Raw genomic sequence first — 22,552 nt, 5'->3', positions numbered from 1 at the left:
GCCAAAAAGGAAACGCGCTTTTAATTTAACCCAATCCAACATGAATTCCATCCACACACACCGCCCCCCCAAACTCTAAATGCGCGGTCAGAGATATTGCGGTTGGTTACCTCCACGCTGCAAGTTGACTTTTTGACTGTGCACACGCGCATGTATGTGTTGGTGTGTGTGCGCGTGTGGAAAATGTAATCAGCACCCGGCAAATTTGCGCTCTCACTTTGGCCAAATATGATGCCAAAGTCAATTTCGTCGAGCCACCGTGCTCTAGCTAGCGCTAACTAAAGCACTTGGCACTCTCCCTCCTAGCTTTCACTCCCCTCCTTTCTTCCACTCTCTCTCTTATCTTCCACTACCCCTTCTCTTGCAGTAGCGCGAATTCTTTTTCGCATTATGCCCGCAGCAGCTGGTGTGGAATTGTAAATGTAGCAAGTCATCGCCATGTTGTTGTACTTGTTGCTGTTGTGCCAGTTGCGGCTGTTAATAAGCTTCACGTGGCGCACGGCGTATGCGCAACTACGCAAGCACAAGCCGGCACGTCAGCTAGCAAGCCGTCATATAAAAGGTAGCTGAGTTGGCCAGCGCGTTGAAGGCGGTGAGTGTGGTGTTGCAACCAAGCGGCACTCATTTAGCTGCGAGCAGCCGGTGAACTACAAATTAATGAGGTTGCTTACTCAGTTAATTACATGAATTTTATATGACAAACATAAGAAATGCCGCATATAAATGGAAATTATAAATGAATTTTGTTTATTCGGTGAAAGCCACGTCTCACACTCGCGCTGCCGCTCGCGCGTTCGCACACACAAACTCTCATTTGATTGTGGAGCTATGTGTCTACAAGTATGTGTGCGCCCAATTATGTAGCGAAGTCTACTTCAATTGCTTTTCTGTTTTGCTCGGCTTACCTTATGTGCTCGGTTCTTAGCGGTTGGCCTAGAGCTTTTCGCCATATTTGTTTTTCTATTACCTTCATTTGGTTTCATTATAATTTATTTATTTTCGTTTAGCCAAACTTTACATATTTTGGCTTTCTAAATATCCCAGAGCACTTGAGGTGTTTAATGAGTAAAAACTTTGTAACTAATGGCATATTCTGGTTATTGTCGCTTGTGGCTATTTAAGGCAAGTTTAATTATAAACAAATATGCTTGACAGTGAAAAAAAGTTTATAACAGACTTTATATATAATATACATATATGGTGTTCCGATAAGTACTAGAGCTCACCGGCAGATGGCGCCACAATCGTCAGGATAGTATTTAAGGTATGGGACATGCTCCTAGACGACTAATATCACAATTTTAGTTTAGTCGAGTCGGACTGAACGTTTTGTTTTGATTGAAATTGCGCATTGTCATAAAAGAGCGCTTGTGTACTGCAAACTGTGGCTCTTCTATAACTGTTGCGATCGTTAAAAATTGATTTAATAAAATCTAACGAGCTTGCTTGTCTTTTGATGAATCATGCCCAGGTGCCTCGATAGCGATTATTGAGTATAATGGGCGATTGAAGGTGCCTTGATACTCCGTTTAAGCGCAATCCGAAGCGATTCCGGCATTTAGTGACCATGGACGATACATGAACTCACTTGAAGAAACCATAGAAGAAACATTTATGTATTTGTAGCGCACTCACCGTTTTTGTTGACTTCAATAAATTTTCAAAGAAAGAAAAGACGAATTTATGTGTATATTCGCGGGTATATGTATTAATTAGGGTATGTACCCAATAGGCTTTTATTAGAAGTAGTTTAAAATTTTGTAAAATGGAGAAAAAGTGAGATGTTCCAGTCAATCGTGACGTGCTATAATCGCGAAGACGCATACCGATCGCTGCTGATGTCGCAATAGAAGTGTGCGGGATCCCCTCCTCGGTCCTTTTATTCCCTTTTGTGTGAAAAATCTGATGGTGTGAAGTGTGTGGTGTGATTGTGGTTTTTGTACTTATGTATGGGTGTCGATGTTTGGTACTCTCATAAGCAGTGTGGAATGTGGATTGTAAGTGGAAAGTGTGGTGAAGGTTGTGCATCAGTGTTGTGAGTCTGACCCAATGTTGTGTGCTCGTGTGGTATGTATGTTTAGGTCGAGGAATGATGTTAATGTATCCAAATTTAAATAGTAGACTTCATTCATCAAACCTGATCCGAAGAAAGTGAATATTGAAAATAAACTTTGATTGAGTTCACAAGGTGTGATTAATATCGGCTCTTTAGAGAAGTGCAAAACCGAGTTATTGAGCAAATTTGATGTCAAATTGCAGAAAATTTAAAATATTTTTTCAAGATGACAACACACCGCTACCATATCTCCGCCGTCCAAGAATTTTTTTGATCGAATTTGGCCACTAACAACTGTCCTATTCCCCATTATCTACATGTGTGCTCTTCTGCGACTCTTTTTGTATTCAAATTTGAAAAATGTTTGTCTCGATAGCAGCTAGAAACTCAAAATTAAAGACAGACTAAAAAGCATCCAGCCTCAGTTGAATGTCTCGGAGCCATGCTTTCTAGAGTTTCAAAGACTGTTTTGCAGATGAGTTAAGGAAGATGAAGTCTCCCAGGGTCAAGTGTAATGAGCCAAAAAGGATTACATTGGGTCAAGTGTAATTTGTCAAAAATTCAAATAGAAGTTTTATTCCAGGAAAATACCGAAACCGAATGCCTGTTTGCTTTTTAGTCGTAACCCAGTATATGCTGTTTTCTTTTGTAGTTTGGCTTACTAGCTGCTCTCAAGACAAACATTTTAAATTATTATTTTTGTGTATTCGTTTTGTGGGCCTTAACTCAATAAGTTTTTAATGCATGCATTACTTTCATACAAGGGCTTTTCAATGCCAACAATAATTGATGGTGCCCAAAAATGTTGCACAAATAAAATATGTATAGAGGAATTGCCTACTGCCTTGTGTGGGCGCCGCCGGTATCAGTTGCTACTAAAAACACAGTCACTGCTACTTTAAATAAACTCCAACATAGTCAAATATGTTGTCTAAGTTTCCATAGCATACAATGTTGCAGCAACTAGCTGGCGGAGCTATTGTCGGCACTGTATAGGAGCACTATGTAGTGGCACTACCGCTGATACTTTCGGCTGCTGTTTGGCTTATGCTAATCATTGTAAATCAATTGTGTGATTTATACGCTTGCCTCAGCCAATTAGTGGAATTTTTGTTATTGCTGTCGTTTAGCTGCAACATTGTAAGCATATGATTTGTTGTTGTTAGGCTAGCATCTATTGCTATTATGTCAGCGATTGTTATTATATGGCGGCTTGTGTTTGTGTGCGAGTTCACTTTTATTGTTTGTACTGAAGTACCGCTGATCCGTTGCACTGCTAAAATTTGCCAAAATTATTTATTGCTTTTCAATTGCAGTTAATTTATATAAGCCATCACATGTGTATGTGTATATATAAGTGCATTTAAATGCTGACACGATGCGCAATATGAAAATATTTTGCTGCATTTGCATATTAGCGCAAATTTATAGTTAACAAGCTGCAACACACACATATTGTTTTTGTTATTCTTGATGTACGAGTACTATATGAACGCTAACTGAAGGGTACAAAGCATATTCAATTATATAAACAGAAGAGGGACATTCAATTTGGTGTGTGGCACATACGTTTGGGGTTTGGGAACATATGTACGCACAAATTAAGACTTAGAATGCTTTAATTAATCTTTAATAATTGTTTAATATGTTTTGCGTATGGCATGATGTCATATCACATCATACACAGGTTATTATACATAAATTCGCATCAAATAAAATACTAAAAAAATACAAATAATTCACCGACATATGAGCAAAACCCTCAAATTATATTTCAGGTGACTTGCTTTCACATCACTTGCATTTGTGATATAAGATCACATCATAGCAACTCATATCATATAGCAAATCAAGTCAAATCTTATTTTAAACACATTTTTAGTACTTCAATAAACCATTGATGGTTTCTTTGAGATGAATCAGATCATACCGAAACAGTTAGAAAATACTTTTGGACTTCATTCGTCGAATGACATGACATATGAAATGATACATATACTCGTAGTAGGTAAACACATTTCATATAATATCATTGCATCACACCATCAGTTCATATCTCCCATCACCATTACATCATATCATACCACAACACATCATATCATATCGTATTACATTATATAATATATTACCAACTAGTATCACATCACATGACTTCATAATATATCATATAACATCATAACATATCACATCATATCATATCGTACCCTATCACATCACATAATATCATATTATCATTCTATCATATTGTAACCTATCACCTCATATCACATCGTCTCGTAGTATATTATATCACATCGTATCATATCTATTGTATCATCACATTATACCATTCCCTATTATAAAATATCACTGCATTGAATTTATATATCATATCGCATCATACCTCATATCATATGGTATCATGCCATATCATACCATCTCGTATCATGTGATATCATACCATCTCGTATCATGTGATATCATACCATCTCGTATCATGTGATATCATACCATCTCATATCATATCGCAGCATATCACATCATACCATAATACATCATATCACAACACATATCATTCTTTACCATAAAATGTCACTGCATTGAATTTTGAACATCACACTTCATTTCATTTAACATAACAACACATCATATGTCACACGGAAGCATATTAATGATCTTATAAGCATTTACAACTTTTGAGCTGAAATAAAAACTAAAACTAGGAAGAATTAGAGGAACTTTGAAAGTTTAGTTCAACACAAAGGGCGTGTGACAAAAATATATATCACATATTTTAGAATATCACTCCAGCATCTAGCTATAACAAGTGTCAAGCGAAAGGAGATCAGTACGAATTTTATGCCCAACAACAATTCAGTTGTAATCAAAGGCGAAAAGGTTTCAGGTGAAATTTTTCATCATTTCTGCCAACGCTATATCCATTTTAATGGGATCACGTCCTAATTGCAATACTTCATGCCACACAGCAATATGCAACTGCAATTTATCTGCCCAAGTGCTCAAGAGTTCGGTGGGAGCTGGCACAGTGACCAACAATGCACGTCCCAATTCTCAGCCACTTCAGGTTTGGTGCAGCACAGCAGCGTTGAGGCACATTGCAAGCGCCCTGCAACCGTACGCGCACTAAGTGTGTTTTAATGTGTTGTGCCTTTTTCCACTCGTCCGGTGTAAAATGTCGGTCATCACAGGCACTTCATCTTCATTTGGCCGAAAAATGCCAGTATTGCCAAAGTTTCAACGCTGCCACAGCAACAGCTTAACGCCAGTGTTTGCTGTAGTCGATATGCAGAGATTTTGTTTTTGTAGTTGTATTGTCAGTATGAGACAACTGCAAATCGTGCCTTGCCAAAAGAAACAGTGCGCTGTGCATTGTGTACAGGGGGTGCTCGCAGTGATCACCGCCAGCAATGCACTTTTTTCACAATTCGGCTTTTCTCGATTTCGGTAGTGTTTCGGCTAAACGAATTACTACAAATTATTATGGTTTTCGTACGTTTAATAGCCCTTGCGCGCCGCAGATAATTGCACGATTTTCGCGTTCTTTTGTTTTTGCTGTTCTTGATCGCATGCCGTCACAACGATTTTGCATCGTAAATTTTTGCCTCTTAGTTTTGGTTATTACCCTGGTGTATATTTATTGATGCCAATATTTATATTCGCTCACATTTACAATATATTTAAAATGTAATGAATGGCGCGCGTAATTTTGTTTAATTCCACTGACTGCTCTTTATGACTGCACTTAACGGTAATTGAGAGCAATTTTTTTGAGGTTAATGTAATATGTTTTACGTGGAGAGAGGAAGAAACCGATGTAAAAATTGGAGGTTAAAAAGATAATTTTGTTTCAGAGAATGTCTACTTTTATAGAAGTACTCATTTCTTCCTTGAAACTTACCTTGATCCAAGGCCGAAGCAAAACTGTTTTCATTATTAAGACCAGTGTTTTAAAAAAAGGGTTCTATATAAAGATTATTTAAAAAAAAAAGCATTTTTCGGTATGAAGACCTGCTTTGTGACTCTGAGGATATAAAAACTGATATTTTTATTAAAACAATCCTCTTTATGACAGTGCTCTAAGCTTACTCTTGGTGTATGTAGCTGTTATCATTCTAATGGTTCGTGAAAGTATTTTGAATTTTATACTAACTCATTGAGAAGTAAAAATTCCATGAATGAAATTAGTACAATGTACTTTCCGCCTAAATATATGCATCATAATATGTTTAACTGGTATATTAAGCAGCAATGCCTAAGTATGTACTGTTTCGAGATATGAAATTTTGGTGTAGAGTGTAACAGTAGTACATTGTGACAAAAAAGTATCCGGAAAATGTAATTTATCCCGCTAAGTTGGTAGGGCTGTCCTTAATTACTATGCGAAATATGAGTGCGATCTGTCGACCAGTTTGCTTACAGCAGCTGCTTAAGTCGGCACACATCCAACAAAGAATTTGTCTCAAATTTTGTATTGCGAACCAAATTAAAGAGCGGAATCGTTGAGAATGTTGCAAAATGCTTACAGTGATTCAGTTTTATCAAAAACACACTAGTAGTACAAACACTTCAAAGACGATCGAGAGATCGTTGAAAACTTGCCTCGTTCTGGACGACCACCTCTTCAACTGATGAAAATTTAAAAAAAAAGTGAAGAATGTGGTGCTTGAAAATCATGAGACAAGTCTATGAGAGATGGCAAGACAGCTCGACAACTCTCCCCAGTCCGCTCGAATAATATTGGTGCATAGTTTGGGTATGAAACGCGTCCTTGCTCGACTCGTTTCGATAAAGCCGAATTTTTTTCAGAAAGAGTACGATTGTAACTGATTTTAAGGCTAAAATACCATAGACCAATGAATAGGATCATGGATCAACCACCGCACTAATCAGTTTTAGCTCCGTATGATTTTTTGTTGTTCTTCAAACAGAAATTGCCGCTCTGTGAAACCCGTTTTTAGTCGATCGAAGAAGTAAAACAACATTCGCTGAAGGAGCTGAAGGCCAAATGGATAGGATAGGTATGAGGCGCTGAAGAAGAGTCAGCTAATTTCTCCCAGTACATCTACGGGGATAACTTAACGATCTGTGACGCTACTTTAGCGACTCTATAGTAAAATATTTTCTCTATTTTCTCTCATTATTTCCCTAAACTCAGCACTTGTTGTTCAAAATACCATTTATCCAACAGCCGAACGCGCCCATTTTTTATCGAATTAAATACTACAATAAATACCAATGATTTGCCAATAATTAAGCCTTTTACAGCCGCACCTTAAAAGCGAAGCGATAGCGGTTAGACAAATTTTTCGGGAGTTAAAGACAAAAATAAATTAAATGAGTAAATAATGGAAATGCATAAATAAATACGAAATTTGTTAGTTGCAGTCGGGCTTGAGCCACGATTTTAATTTTTTATCCAAGTAAATAAGTATATAATAGAGTATACAGCAATAAAATAAGTAAGGAAAAACGAATTTAACAAATAACAGCTTGTAACGAGATTTCGCGCAGCAATTCCAATTAAAGATCAAACTAACTTAATTTAATACAATTGAATGCAGTGTTTGTGCAATGTGCGCGCGCGGAACGACAAGCCAGCAGGCAATCACCATTAAACGCTGTCGCTTTAGCAGTTATCAGCGAACGCTGAGTGGCTTAGCGGCTGCCGCTGCTGCTGGTGCTGGTGGCAGCGGTGATCATCTCGATCGCAGCGGCTTATTTAGCTTAAAGAGTCGTCTTTGCCTTCTTATTTCAGCTTTGTGGCGAGTAGACTTTTGGGATATAGTTGGAAAAAAGTTAACTGCATGTAATGACAACAACAATTTCCAAGCTTTAACCGTTCAATTTGAAGCAATTATCTGCAAAGCCTCAGCGTCAATCGATTCCATTCAATTCGACTAAGTTAAGTGAGCATTATTTGTCGAATGTTGTATTTTATTTGCTGTTGTTGTTCTGTTTGTATGCTACAGACACTGATATTACCACGCTGATGACCTCGTTGGCTATGTACCGCAGTTTGGCGCGCTAACGCGGCATGCCACTTGCAACGAATGATGTGCTGCTAAAGTTCAATTTACATTGTCGATATGTATGTGAGTTATATGTACACACATATATATTGCAGCATTTTGTGGCAACTTTTTCGGCAACAAATATTTTTTTATTATATTTTTATTCCCAAAATTTCAACTCAATAGCTATTGTTATTTTATTTATTGCAATTTTATTTTGCCAGCAACACAGCAACATTGTGTGCAGCGTATTTTTCGTGTCATTATTTAGCGTTCGTTACTAAATGTCAATTTGGCTATTTTACGGGCTGCGCCAGCGCACCGCAGCGGCACCCTTACTCACCTCAACTGCCACTCACGCCGCGCGGCATGCAACACGCCGCTATGCAACAGTTGCAACCGTACTGCCGTACTGCTATGGCAGAGACACACACGCTCATTCGCCAATATCTTCGGGTTCTGCATTTTATTTGCAAAATTTGAGTTGCAATTTTTCAAAATGCCTCAACTATTGATGGCATATTTTATTGTTGTACATCCATTGTTGTTTAGCTTTTATGAAAAATTAAAAATTGCCTTTGTTGCAAAGCAAAAAATCGAATTTTCCTAACGATTTTTCACGCCAACTGTAGCGTGTGGATGTGGCAGTCAGCTCAAAACCCTTTGGTAGCAATTTTTGTTGTTTGATTGTATGCTCTTGTTCACTCTACCGAGCTGCTCCTCCATTTATCTATTTTCCAGATATGTCTCATTTCGTTGTTCAATTTTCTAATTCCTCGTCAACGAATTTGAAATTGCCATTTTGGTTAGGACGTCTGTAGCTTCTCTGTGATCGTCTGTCTCTCGAATTGTTTGTTGTTTCGTTTTGTTTGCTACACAAATCATTGCTGATTGTCGTTTGGTGCCGAATTGTATTGTAATTGTGACTTTAATTTGAGTAACCGCATACACTGAGAGAAACGCTAACGAGAGCTAGCTTGTTAGATTTATATTCAACAAGATATTAGACTAAACGTTTGGCCGTTCCCACGACAGTCGGGTCTAATCAACCGGAACAGACCCGGATATTCATTCGGCCAAGGAATGTTAATTCGGCGTCATTCCAGAAAATTACTCGATTAATGTTTTATGCCGCTACAATAATAGCAAATAAAGGCTTGACTGAAACTTAAAAAAAAATTAATTACAAACTACGTCTGTTTGTCCAACAAGGCGACTTCATCCTGTTAATGAGTTATCGGTGATTATCGTTGAGCTTGTGATTTGTCCTACAAAAATGCATCTTCATAACGACTGGTGAATATCGTTTCAGGCTAAGTCATTGGTATCTCACACGAGTTAAGAATATGATCTTTTGAAGTCAACTACAATATTTAAAGAAGTACAAATTTGTTCTTGCCTTCTGACGGAAGCAAAAGCACAGTACCGAGTATTGCATAAATGTGACTGACCATCTCAATTCCGACAGAGCCCTACTGGATCTACTTCGTTTATATTAGCTTATCAGACAGAGCCCTACTGGATCTGCTTCATTTCTATTAGCTATTCTATTAATTGAGTCTGATTCACGAAAGAAAATTCACTATACGCATCGAAATGTCTAAACGTCTGAAAGTTATCGGCTTCATAGGAGTTTGGAGGAAAGTTATGAGTAGAATCAATTGCAAAAGATATTACTTCAAAAAAAGTTGTCCTTGAGAGACTGAAACCTTTGAAAGAATTTCAATCGAAATGTAAGCTCCCTTAGCACTTTGATTTGGGTGGTCTTCCAAAGAGTTAAATTATATGAGAATATCTATATTATATCCAATATATTTGCTAAAGTGCTTTATATTAATATTAGTGAAAGTTTAGATTAGTTTTTGTTCGGTCGTAGGGTTTGTTCAAATCGAATTGCCCTTGGACCAATATTTGTTCTTTGCGTTATACAAAAACTGCTTCGTCTCTAGCAAGCTCACCGGCTTTACAGTTTCTGGCGATACTGCTGTGACCGGGTATCATTATTTATATTTTTAAGATATTCGATATTGGGAATGTTATATGCCTTTGACTTCTAGGTGTTTTAATGTAGCTAATTTAGCTTCATGTGGTATTGCTTTATTGGATTTGGAAACATTTTAAAGCGGTCACTAATGATGTCAAGTATGCCTTGACAAGTTGCAAGCGCCCAGTCAGCAAGCTCAAAGCCAGTCTAGCCGTTCGGTTATCAATGTGAATGCACATCTCTCGGAAGAAGGTTGCACTTCGGAGCAGTATATCCACCGCTACATTGATGGCAGCTACTTCAAGTTGAAAGGCGCTACACTGGTCTGGTAGTCTGAAACTAAAGTTGATGTACAGATTCCGACAGAAGACTTCAGAAGAGAAAATAAACGGTGAAGTTTCTCAGTCGAAGTGAAAATTTCGAAAGAAACTCTTACAAGTTGATGGTTGAAGCCCTTGTTTAAATGAAATTTTCATAGCAGTATATTTTTCTCTATCCTTAGTGAACTTCAGCGTATTTCGCTAAGTGTATCTTCATCTAACATTACTCATGCCATTGCATGCAACATTAACCGTAGCAACCAAGTTAAATCTTGCATGAATGTGTTGTTGTTTCTTGACGTTTTATATGCGGTTGTTGCTCTTGTTGCATATCATATAGTTTAAATAAATTTTCATTTAAGTTGGCAAGGCGAAAAGAGAAAAAGATTTATGCGCAAAGATATGTCAAGAGTTGTAAAACTGACTTTTGCTGAATGCGCGAGCACAATTTTTCGCCGTTTTTTGGCAATAACAGGAGCAAATCAAATAACAAAATAAACAACAACAATAATTGAATGAAAAAAACACAAAAATAAAAACATCAGCATTGAGCAGCAGCAACTGGTTGCAACAATAAGCAACCAAAAAGTGCAGCCGGCAAAGCGCCAACTTTTGTGGCAAGTACCACAAAGTCACAGCGGCAGATTTGTGTGCGGTGCGCGGGGCACAGCGTGTAGGCATATGCCTTTTGTGGCCGCGACAAAAGCGAAAATAAAGCGCAAAGCCTTTGCGTTTTGCGCCACAAACGTCAAGGCTCGGGAAAAAGGTTGCACAGTTGGCAACTAACTTTTAACTTTTAAATAAACGTATATATAATGTGTATATTTATACAAATATAATAAAATGCAAAAGGTAATTACAATGGAATGACTTAAACTTCGTGATTAGTAAAACTGGGTTAAGCGGGTTGCCATTCAAGCTGCAACTTGTCGGTGGCAAGCAGCAGCAGCTATGCCACATAGCCATCTGGGCCACTAAGTTACTACCTAAACGTCAACCTAAACCTAAACTGAGCCAAGTTAGTGCCGCGAAGTGTTGGTTAATCGTTCGGGCTGCAATTGCCTTTTTTGGTGTGACTTAGTAGCACCAGCACAGTTAAGTGGCTTGTACACGTACAGCCATTTGCGCCATGAATGCGATCGAGTTTTCAGTTTCCACCATTTAGTTGGCAATATAGTTATAAACTGTACCCTTTTCTCTTCCTCAACGCCGAATTTCTTGCCTTACAAATACTCTCTGCCATGTGTTGCAAAGTTCGTTATCCAACTTGCCACAAATCGCAAAATATTTGCTGCCGCTTAGAAAGTGTTGTGTCTGGCTAATTTTTAGCTATCTTTATACACAACCAGCTTTTCATTTTCTTCGTGAGATCTCGCTTATTTGCCTTAAACATGCAAAATCCTGAATGGTTTGTCTCAAATTATTTTCGTAACTGTAAGCTGGCTGATGCGTGATTCGCGGTTGTTATGTAGGTTTTTCAAATATACAATAACTTTTAATTATTAAGTGACTAGGAAAAGCAGTGATGATGAATGCGGAAAATATTTTATTATATAACTTGGAAATATTGTGAATTCATATAACAGGTCAATTGAAAAACACTTTTTTTGGCAAAATTCGTATTTTTATTCAACAAAGTTCCCTTTAAAGATAATACACTGATTATAGAAACCCTTCAGTTTATGTTTAAAAAATGGGGTATCGAAAAAATATGTATTCAAAATCTTCTATTTACTCTCTTCACGTCGAACAATACAGACTAAAGTCATGATTTATTTAGAACAGATACTTTCTAAAGCACCCATGGTCACTGAGTATTTGGGTTAAGTGGAAATTCAGGTCCCCAGGTCGTCCGTCTATTCACGAATTAATGCCTGGGATCAGTCTGGGGATCCATCGTCCTTTGAATAAGGTTTGCCACCTGTCTCTCTGCTTTTTTCGACTTCAGAACTTAGCATACCAAACTTTGGTGTGTGATTTTACTATAGCAGTGCCCATAAACTAGTATTTTTCCCCTTCAAAATGCAATATTTTATCATCACGCGAAATACCTTTTTATACATTTTGTTCATAATAACAAAAGTTCCTTCAATGAAAAATATATAACTTAGTCTATTTGGAACCAGTATTAATACCAACAACAATGTTAACCTCGGAATCCAACGCAGAATACCTCTAGTCAGCAGGTGCTACTTCGGTCTTAGTACGCAATTGAGAACGAAAGTCCTCTCTCGCCGAACAAAGACCAAACTCTATAAGATACTCATTATACTCGTTCTGCTTTATGGCGCAGAGGCTTGGACGATGACAACAACTTATGAGTCGACGTTACGAGTTTTCGAGAGAAAGATTCTGCGGAAGATTTTTCTGGTCCTTTGCGCATTGGCCACGGCGTATATCGCATTCGATGGAAATTGACATAATTCTGCGAATTAATAGACAGCGGCTACGTTGACTACACTTGGCATCTCCAATTGTCGTATTTATTGAATGCATGTATAGGGTATAAGTCCCCGAAACCCTGTTTTTCCAAAACAGCAAATTTGTATTTGTTTAGTATTCGATACAATTTACCATTTTCACTTTTTATTTAACTCCCTCCAAGGGACATTGAAGCACTAAATTATGTGGCGACATCCTCCAATTTTAAGTATGAATTTTATGATTTATTTTGACAGCGTCTGCTTAGTGCAAATTATGCAGTTGTCATATGCAGCCAACGAGCACAAATATACATACAGACATACCATAAACTCATGTGCAAACAGATAACATGACTGATATAAAAAATTAACAAGCAATAACAACCCAACAGCGTCATGAACGGGGCAAGGAGCAGCCAGCTGCATATGCATAAACATAAACCATAACAAGCATATGTGGAGAGCCTGAAAATGCCGAAGTGACACTAAACTTAATGTCTGTTGGAAGGTTGAACATTAAAGTTCTACACTTCAAGGTTAATGTCATGTCGATATGCGGCTCATTTATATGCAATAAAAGTTGTAGACAAGCGGACTCACTGTTAATCCAATGCCGAAGGAGAGGAAGAAGTACTGTGTACGAGTTGAGCAAGAAAAAATGGCTAAGTTTTGAAAGTGTAGAAAGAGTGGCATGAAAATAGGATGCTGTGTGATGGTAAGGTGCATACAAAGTTCTGCTGTTTTTGCAGCCTGATTCGCCGCAGTTGAAGGCTGCTCTGAGCTTCAGAGAGGGATTGCCTGGGAATCAAGGTACGATTTTCAATATTTGTTTTATGATTATAGGTTTTTAGCTTATAATATTTAAAATGTTAGTTCATCAAAGTTTCCTAGTCATTGAATATTAAGTTTTCTCATTGAGAGAAGTAGACATGGCTGTCATTCAAAATTTTGACATTTATAGGCATTTTAGGATTGATTCAGCTAATTTGAAAGCACTGCCTCGGGCAATTTCTGAAACAATATACTCATGAGGTTTTATCATCCTTACAATAATATTGACTAACTAATTTTATAACTGATTAGTGAAGTACTATTAGGACGGAAAGCGTTAGTGACGCTCGAAGTCACTCAATGGCTCTTGGTGTTGCTTTGGTTTCTGATTTGTGACAAAAATTCTTTCATGAAATCTGAAAATAGTGAGGTTATGGCGATACTTGAAGACCAAAGCAATATCAAATAATCCGTTATGCAATAATTTAGCTGACATAAACTTCGAGGCGTCGCTTTTTGAATCTTGCAACAACTTAAAAATTAATATTCTTGCGAAAAAAGCTAACAATTGAAAGTAAATCGCGCTTTCAAACTTAAAATAAAAATTTCTCAGGAGCCATCGCAACTACATTTCGACTTCCACCGTAAAATATAAAATGAATTGCACTAAATAGATAGATCAAGAGGAAATCATAAACCAAATAAAAGCGTATAAAAACGCAGTCAAAGCATGTTGCATGTAAAAATAGCAAACACACCAATCGAAAAATGAAAAATAACAACCAAAAAAAACAACAATAAAAGAAATGACAATGGCAATATTACTAGTCGTTTCTCGTTGCCATTAATTAGCAGCGTTTATGGCATTGCCGCCAATGACAACGCCACCAACGCTATGCACGCACCGCTGCCACTAAGTACGCACATACATAACTACATCCGCTGCCACAAGAGCCACCTACCGATAAACACATCTTCTGGCACTAAAACGCAGCGTCGTTGCAAGGAGAAGAGTACCACTAACAACGGCGAGCTGCGGACCTCACAACCACCTGTTGTCGCCACTGTGCAGCCTTTAAGCTGATTGCGCTTTCAAGAGTGCAGCAATGACTTTGCCATATCAGCAGCAACAAAGCAATAGCCGAATGCGGCAACAAGGCAGCACGGCAACAACACAGAGAGCCAGCGAGACAACAATAATGGACGTCTGGTCCGTGAAAATCACTTTGCTTTGCATTGCTGCTGCTCATAAAACGGTCACATTAATTATCAATAACAGCTAAAGCAACTACAACAACAGCAACAAGAAGTAGCTGAGCTGACAATTAAAGCATGTGCAATAAAAGGCGACAGCAACTAGCCATAACAACATAGCTGGCGACAATAATAACAACAATATTTGCGCAGTTTGGTTTTAAGTTTTTTCGACTCGTCAGCAGCAGCAGCGCTCAAGTGTCGTATAGATAGCGGCGCATCCTTGCTTGGTGGTTGTGCGAACATAATTGCAATGTTGTTGCTTTTGCATGCTATGCTGTTGTAGCTACATGATGTAGTTGGCGGTGTTGTTGGCGTTGTTGTTTTGGTTTTCGCTATTATTTCAGCGCAGCTATAGTTGTTGTTGTTTGCGTTGTAATTGCCTTTTGCGCATGTGTGTTTGTGCGCCTTTTCATTGTTGTTGCTATAGCAACGCGCCACATACACATACTCAAAGGCAAACATGTCTCTTTTGTTTAACGCTTCACTTCATTCCTTTGGCTTGTTGGCAACAAGTTTAAGCGTGTTAAAATTGCATTGCTGACGCAAATCGTTCGAATTTTTTAGCCGGTGTTGGCATCTGATTGCTGTGCATTCGTGTTTGTTGCTGTTTTTGTCATGCTCTCTGTTGCCTATAAGGAGGTGGCGGTGATTTTTCAATAAGGGCATCATGAATATCGTCTTTTTACGAGCTTTGCTTTAGCGGCTTGGTGGGTCCAAGTACCGCAATGTAGACAAATTATATTTCCTGTTATCGCAGAATATGAACAATTTGAGGTCAGACTCGCTTAATGTATTCAAAAATATAATTACCTATACATTTTGTAAAGCAAAGGTTGTTATCTTCAAACAGTCTTTTAATATGCTAAGTTTTGAAAAATTAAAATCTTTGATTTTCGTCTATACTCGTCCCTGGTTACAGAGCAAGTTAGCACCAAACCAATAAATAGTGAAAAACTATGAGTTTAGGACTTCAAATTGAGGAGGCTTCTAGCCCCAGCCCCAATAAATTGTTTGAGTTCCCGCTGAAGGATAACGAAATTGGTATCGCACTTTAATTTTGTATTATAATGACAAATCTTCGGCCAAACCGATCTCTCATAGATGCGATCCAAGTGCTCGCAGTTCTCTTCCTTCAGGGAGTTGGCGCATATCAGCATATGTTGGAGAAATTCACGTTGATGAGGATTATGGCTTCATGTTCATCCACCGAATGACGGAACTCGGCGACGGAGGCTCTTTCCCTAGTTGTCTCAGACCCTGTCCCGTTTACACCGGACATTCCAGGTCCATGTACTTAAATCGTAATCCTTAATACGTTTGCAGTGGTCCTCATCAAAAGAAGAATCTCTCATCCGAGGTTGTTGTGTTCTTTTCATTGGGAGTTTTTTTTTAGGTGGCGGGTCCCAAACCCAGCGCACAACCTTGAGGACGGATACCTCCTCACTTTAGCTCACCTTCAAACGGATGGCTGTGTAAAGGCTACTTGGTCTAAGGCCGGAAGTCGCGAGCTGTTTGAGCCATTCCGAAGTGAGTGGCGTTCAGAGAACTTCCTCGCTTGCGTGAACTTCTACACATTGCTCCGTCGTCCAGGGTTCCAGGGCTAGATAGCACAAAATCATATAAATCGGCGAAGCGAAAAACGTTGAGTTCAATGCTTCAAATTTACAGGATTCAAGCCCCAGCCCCCGTAAACTTGTCGAGATTCCGCTGAAGGACTGCGAAGTTGCTGGGTAGATATATTTAGTTCTGCTTAAATTGTGATTAAATGTTTGGAACGCAATCATCTCATGTTGTGTTTTCAGTGAGCTGAGCTCTATTTTCTGCGTTACGTCTTCCCACTACTCTGGATCCACTTCCAAACCTCTTTTTTCTTTGAAAACTATAGACTATGGTTAGGGAAAGAACACAGAAATTAACGGCTTATTATTATTTGATGATTAATGCTTATCCTTAATACCGTTTAAGAAAGATCTTCTCAGGTGTAATCCAGTAATCTTCATGGTTACTACAACATTTTCTCGAAACACGAAAAAGTTTGACTCAATTCAACTACACTTCAGGCAGAGTGGTTCCATTGGAGTACCGTTACTTTTATTCAAAAAGCGCGTAACCAGGCATTATACTCGTATCACGGCAAAGCTTGCCGAAACTCGCTTAATATATGTCAAATGACGTCAACGGTACATGCACACATACATAGATATTCCATGTATGTTTACAATAATTTATGCAAGGCATTTGAAATCAGTTAATCAACTAAACACCTTTTCAACCGCGAAAGCAATACTTTCACATGTGTTACAATAACTCATCATAACCTTTGTCCCACTCACGGTAATAAAGGCGAAACACTTTTGGACCACATTCATCATTTTCATGCGGGAAAACCGCAAGGAAGTTTGTGACTATACATTTGCAATTGTTGCAAGTAGCATAATAGGAAAAAACCTAAATGAAAGCAACCACAAAATGCAGTCAAGTTTTAATGAAATAATGACAAAGAGTAGAAAAATTGGAATTCCTCACACAAACATACTCACAAGCAAACGAGTATGTGGGAAGATCACTGACTGCCGTATGTGCCACATAACGGTGAAACGTGAGCACACAAATCAAAATTAGTCGCTGACCGCAAAATTTAATTCACACGAACGAGAGGAAACAAATTAAATTACAGAAAAACGATCAGCTACAACAAGCATTAAGACCAACTCGCCGCCAAGCCAAGCCCAACAAAAAAGACACACAAGTGCGGCCTACAAGATTTACTACTAAATACCAAATTCCGAAACCGTACAATAATAATTATGTAGTAAATAATAAATAATAGCCGAAAAGCGGTCGAAAATCCACAAAATTTGCCCATTCTTTGTTTGTGACAAAGCGACTTGCGGAGACCTCAAGTGAACCCATCAAAAGGCACTGCCAGACTACAATGAGTATTCGTCGCCTCAATGGGCGAGTGAGTGAGCGAGTGACTCTTCTGAGCAACTGTTTTGTGGCCAAAACAGTTATGACCCGTTCACCACTGTGTGTGTGCGCCGTTTTTGATATATGCGCTTGGCTGTAATTGCTGTAGTTCGGTTGTGTTGCTGCTGCTCTTGTTGTGGTGTGCTGGTTGCGGAGGCGTGGCCGATTATTTGTGTTGGCGGTACGTGCACGTTCTTTGCCCGTTCGCTTGCCCCTGTCGGCATCGTGTGTCTTTTGTGCCATTTTCCGTTGTTGTTGCTCTTTGCTCGTGTTATTTGAGAAATTTTTGCACTTAATCTACGTTTGGGCAAATTTTTGCCATTTGGCCATAAATCACACGCTTGCGGTGAGTTCATATTGTTTATGCCTTAATTTTTGTTGAGTTCATTTGCTTTCTTGACACTCAACCAATGAGAGGTGCAGGGAAGACGAGAAGCGCTGCTAATGAGTTGTAAGTGGTAAGAAAAGTTTTAGAAAGGGAAGCGCGTAAGTATTTATGGGTTCCTTGTTCTTCGTTACTACCTAAAACTTTAGATTATTTGAGCTTTTATTCTCATTCTCCTCTCAATGATAGCCTGTTCCTGCAGGTTAGGCTAGGTTAGGTTAGATCACGCCATGTATAGACCCATTGGTCCTTTGGAATGCCAGAAGGAAGTGTACTAATACGGGCTCAACGTCAAGTTTAATAGAGACTTCATATCTAATTATGATATTTCATCCAGTACCTTGAACAGCTAGATAAGCCGGACATAAGCAGAGGAGGTGTTCCAAGGTAGCTCTTATATCAACTACCTTGAACTTTCTATAAGTATCATCGTTAGCGATGACCATTTGGCTCGCATGTTGTGACTAAGCCAACAACCGTCCTGCAGCCTTTTCGTGAACGTGATTAGAAAGCTTGTATGTTTTCTTCCCGCTCCGTTGCACATGATTCTGTATGCTCCTAAAGCATTCCATATCACCTTGATCGGTCTGTCAGGCTTTTTCGGAAATTTCGTTGTGTATAATTTTTAACGAGTAGTACTGCAGTTCTTGTACTGGTTCAGTGGTCAAGCGGACGGCACTTTTGGCAATCCTCTTCAAGTAAAAAAGTGAAAAACATGGCTTATGAAAATCATCAGGAAAGTGTTGGAGAGATGACAAGGGAGCTCTCGCGAATCCGTTCGAATGGTTTTGATGGATATTTTGGGTATGAATCGTGTTCTTGCTCTACTCCTACCGATAACACAGAATTTTTTCAAAAAGAGTACCGTAAAAGGGTCTCTTTAGACATGCTTGATCGTGCGAATTCCGATTCCACATTCATGGAGAGTATTATAACTGCCATTGAGATACGGGTTTAAGAGTTTGACAACAAACAAGTCAACAGCCATCGTAATGAAGCCTGTTTTCAGCCCAAAGAAGACATAAAACGAAATTTGTTGAAAGAGCTGAAAGCCATCTCAGAAAGTAATTTTGAAAAGTGTTTCGAGGACTGGAAAATTCGTTGGCATAAGAGTATTACGTCTGGCGGGGATTTTTTTTAAGGCAACAAAATAAATACTGATGAATAATTAAATATTTTGTCTCACAATGTATATAGATATTCTTGAAAGAGAACTTTATGAATTTACATGGAGACCTAAGGGGGAACATAAAACGGGAAACTTATATAACTAGAACAGAAAAAGTATAGAAGAATTGAACTGTGGCAGCCGGCTTGTCGTTGTCATATTAAATCGGGTGGTATTAAAGGGTAACCGGTACTCAAGAAGAGTAATAAAAAGCTCAGCAGTCAATTTTCCCTTCCGTCACACACTCTTTCAACTTCGTAATTAGAATATGCCTACGTTTTCTTTTTTTATCAGATTGCTCATAACTTAATCAACAAATCCGTTTGAAGATGCCTTTTTATTAGCGTAATTTTTCTTCGCGTTTAACTCTTGACTGAAGCTCGTAAAAGTTCAAGGCTTTGATTAAGCGCTCAGTCTTCGTTTTAACTATGCGCTTACAGCCCAATCATTTTGCAAATATTTTTCATGTCATGCAGGCCTCTAATACATAAAAAATACACAGACGTGGCCATGTGAGTTTATATGTAAATATTAATGGAGTACTATGTCACCACAGAGCGGCACAACGCGCGCTAAAGCAGCCTGTCTTTGCCTTAATTTGTGAGATTAATTGTTAATCTGTCCCCAGCGGGCGGAGTAATGTTTCGAGACAGGCTTTTTTAAGTGTAAGAGAACGTCGAAGTTGCAACGCTGCGGCGCTACTTTGGGCACAGTGAGACAGGTACACATACTTGCAACATGCGCTTGTTGCCGTTGCGGGGTGGGTAGGCGTTGCTAGACTGCCATGAATTATGCCACAAAAACATGAAAACGGGTGTGTGTGAGTGTGTGCCGCCATTTTTGTGTGCATAAATTTATTTGTCTATATATTTTATGTTGGCACCTCTTCGGCGTACAAATTGCGCGCTTTAACGCCTACTTTTACGATCTTCTTTTATCCATTCATATTTTCCTGCCACACTCCACCCGACTCGCCCTTAGCTTTACACTAGGTTTTCGTACAGGCATGTCTTAATTTCTCCTACAAGTAAATAAATGCAAACATTAATCTAGGCGCATGTAAGTGTCTTCATATTGTATGCGTGCGCGTGTGTGTGTGTTGACATTCCTTTGGCTTTGCAGCGTCTTTTATCCAATTTTTTGCGCATAAAATTGTTGTCGTTGTTGTTACTGTTGTCGCCGAGATTAATGCTTCGATTTTACTTATTTAACTCGCTGTATATACATATATGTATGTGTGTGTGCGCGCAATTTACTTGCAACATGCTGGCAAATAGTTGCATTTTTTCCTCGAATTAATTAAGTTTTGTTTGCAATTTTTAAATGCTTGCACATTTTCAGCTTCATTTTAGCAACCGCATGCCGCACACTGTCGCACACAACTTGCAACATCACCTTCCCTCGGGTGTAAATGCACTAAATGCAATGCATTAATCTTTGGCATTCTATGCTTTGAGGCGATGGCTTGCATTGAATATTAATGAATTAATTTCCACAGCAAACAATCCGCTTTTACGCTGACACATACACACACACATTTATACTGTATAGATAAATGAATAAAATGTGAGTAGCATTGTGCTTAAATTGTGTCTTGATAAAGCGCAAAAAATTTGCCACAAATTGTTTCGTCGCTGCAGGCGAGTGTGTTGCTTGTGGTGGGCGACATCTTTCTCATAGCGATGGATCAAGCAGAAAGTTGACTGTCACCTGAAAATCCATTGAAAGTCAAAAAAGATGCTTGGAGTCGATACAAGACGACCTCTTGGTGTCTTTACTTAGTCTGTTAGTCTTCAAGTGGAGCGTTGATATCGCTTAGTGGTGTGACATTTCGGTGGTAATAGTTTTTAAGACTAGGTTCCTATAGCTATTGGTGTTGCCCTCAGCATTCTTCTTCTTTATTGGCAGTTTATTGGTAGACACCGTTTATGCGATTACAGCCGAGTTTACAGCAGCGCGCCAGTCGTTCTTCCTTTCGCTGTTTGGCGACAATTGGTGATTCCAAATATAGCTAGGTCTTTCCAAGAGAAGAAGACTCCAGTCTTTCTCCGCTTCACCGAAGGGTACTGCGTCGAATACTTTCAGAGCTGGAGTGTTTTCATCCATTCGGGCGACATGATCTACCCAGCGTAGCCGCTGTCTCTTAATTCGCTGAATATGTCAATGTTGGCGTACATCTCACACAGCTCATAGTTCCATCGAATGCGATATTCGCCGTTGCCAATTAGCAAAGAACCATAAATCCTTAGCAGAACATTTCTCTCGAAAATTCTTATAGAACATCTCAGCTCGGAAGCTTCAGCAGTAGACTGAAGAAGGCATCGCTTTGTCTGAAACTAGGTTTGATATCGAACGGCTGGGAGATGTCTTTCCCGATCCTGACGGCCTTATTAGTTTTACGGTGATAAAAAATTCAGACATAGCGGTATAAAGGCAGCTTCTTTTCGTGCTATGAAATCGACGAAGAGGTGGCGTACGTCGATCCTCTTTACGTGGGTATTTTCCAAGATATGTCGAATATCTGGTTAGTTTTTGACTTTCCAGGCCTGTAGTCACAGTGATACGGTCAGTTTGTTGACGGTGGGATTGAATCTTTCACATTAAGCCTTGTATGCGATGTTGAGGAGACCTATCCCACGGTAGTTGACGCAGATTGTGGGGTCTCACAAAGAATTTGATACATGCTCCTTATCAGTTCGGCAGGCAATCCATCGGGACCCGGATTTGGCGTATTGATAAAATAATGCTTTTGAAAAAAAAATGTAGTAGAATCAAAAACTTGGCTTGATGACGAGACGATCGCATTTACAGAAAAAGAAAGGGCACCGTCTCACAAGTCAGTGAAAACTTCGAATTGCTCCGCATCCACCGTATTCTGCAGATCTGACTCGCCGTGACTATTTCCTGTTCTATAAACTCAAAAGAATGCTTGCTGAAAAGAAATAATTTTCGTCGAATCAAGAGGTGATTGCCGAAACTGGGGTCTATTTTGACCCAAAGGACAAATCGTACTACAAAATTGGTTTTGAAAAGTCGGAAGGTCTCTTTATCCAGTGTATCACACCTAAAGGGAACTATGTTGTACATAGAAATAAACGAGTTCTGCCAAAAAAAATTATTTTACTGTGGTAGACATTGTATTTTCAATTGACCTTATTCTTTATATAGAATATGTACATATTCTTGTATATTGGAAATATTTTACTG

Source organism: Bactrocera tryoni, chromosome 3 (assembly GCF_016617805.1).
Source record: "Bactrocera tryoni isolate S06 chromosome 3, CSIRO_BtryS06_freeze2, whole genome shotgun sequence".
Lineage (NCBI taxonomy): Eukaryota > Metazoa > Arthropoda > Insecta > Diptera > Tephritidae > Bactrocera > Bactrocera tryoni.
Note: the sequence above shows the minus strand (reverse complement) of the source record.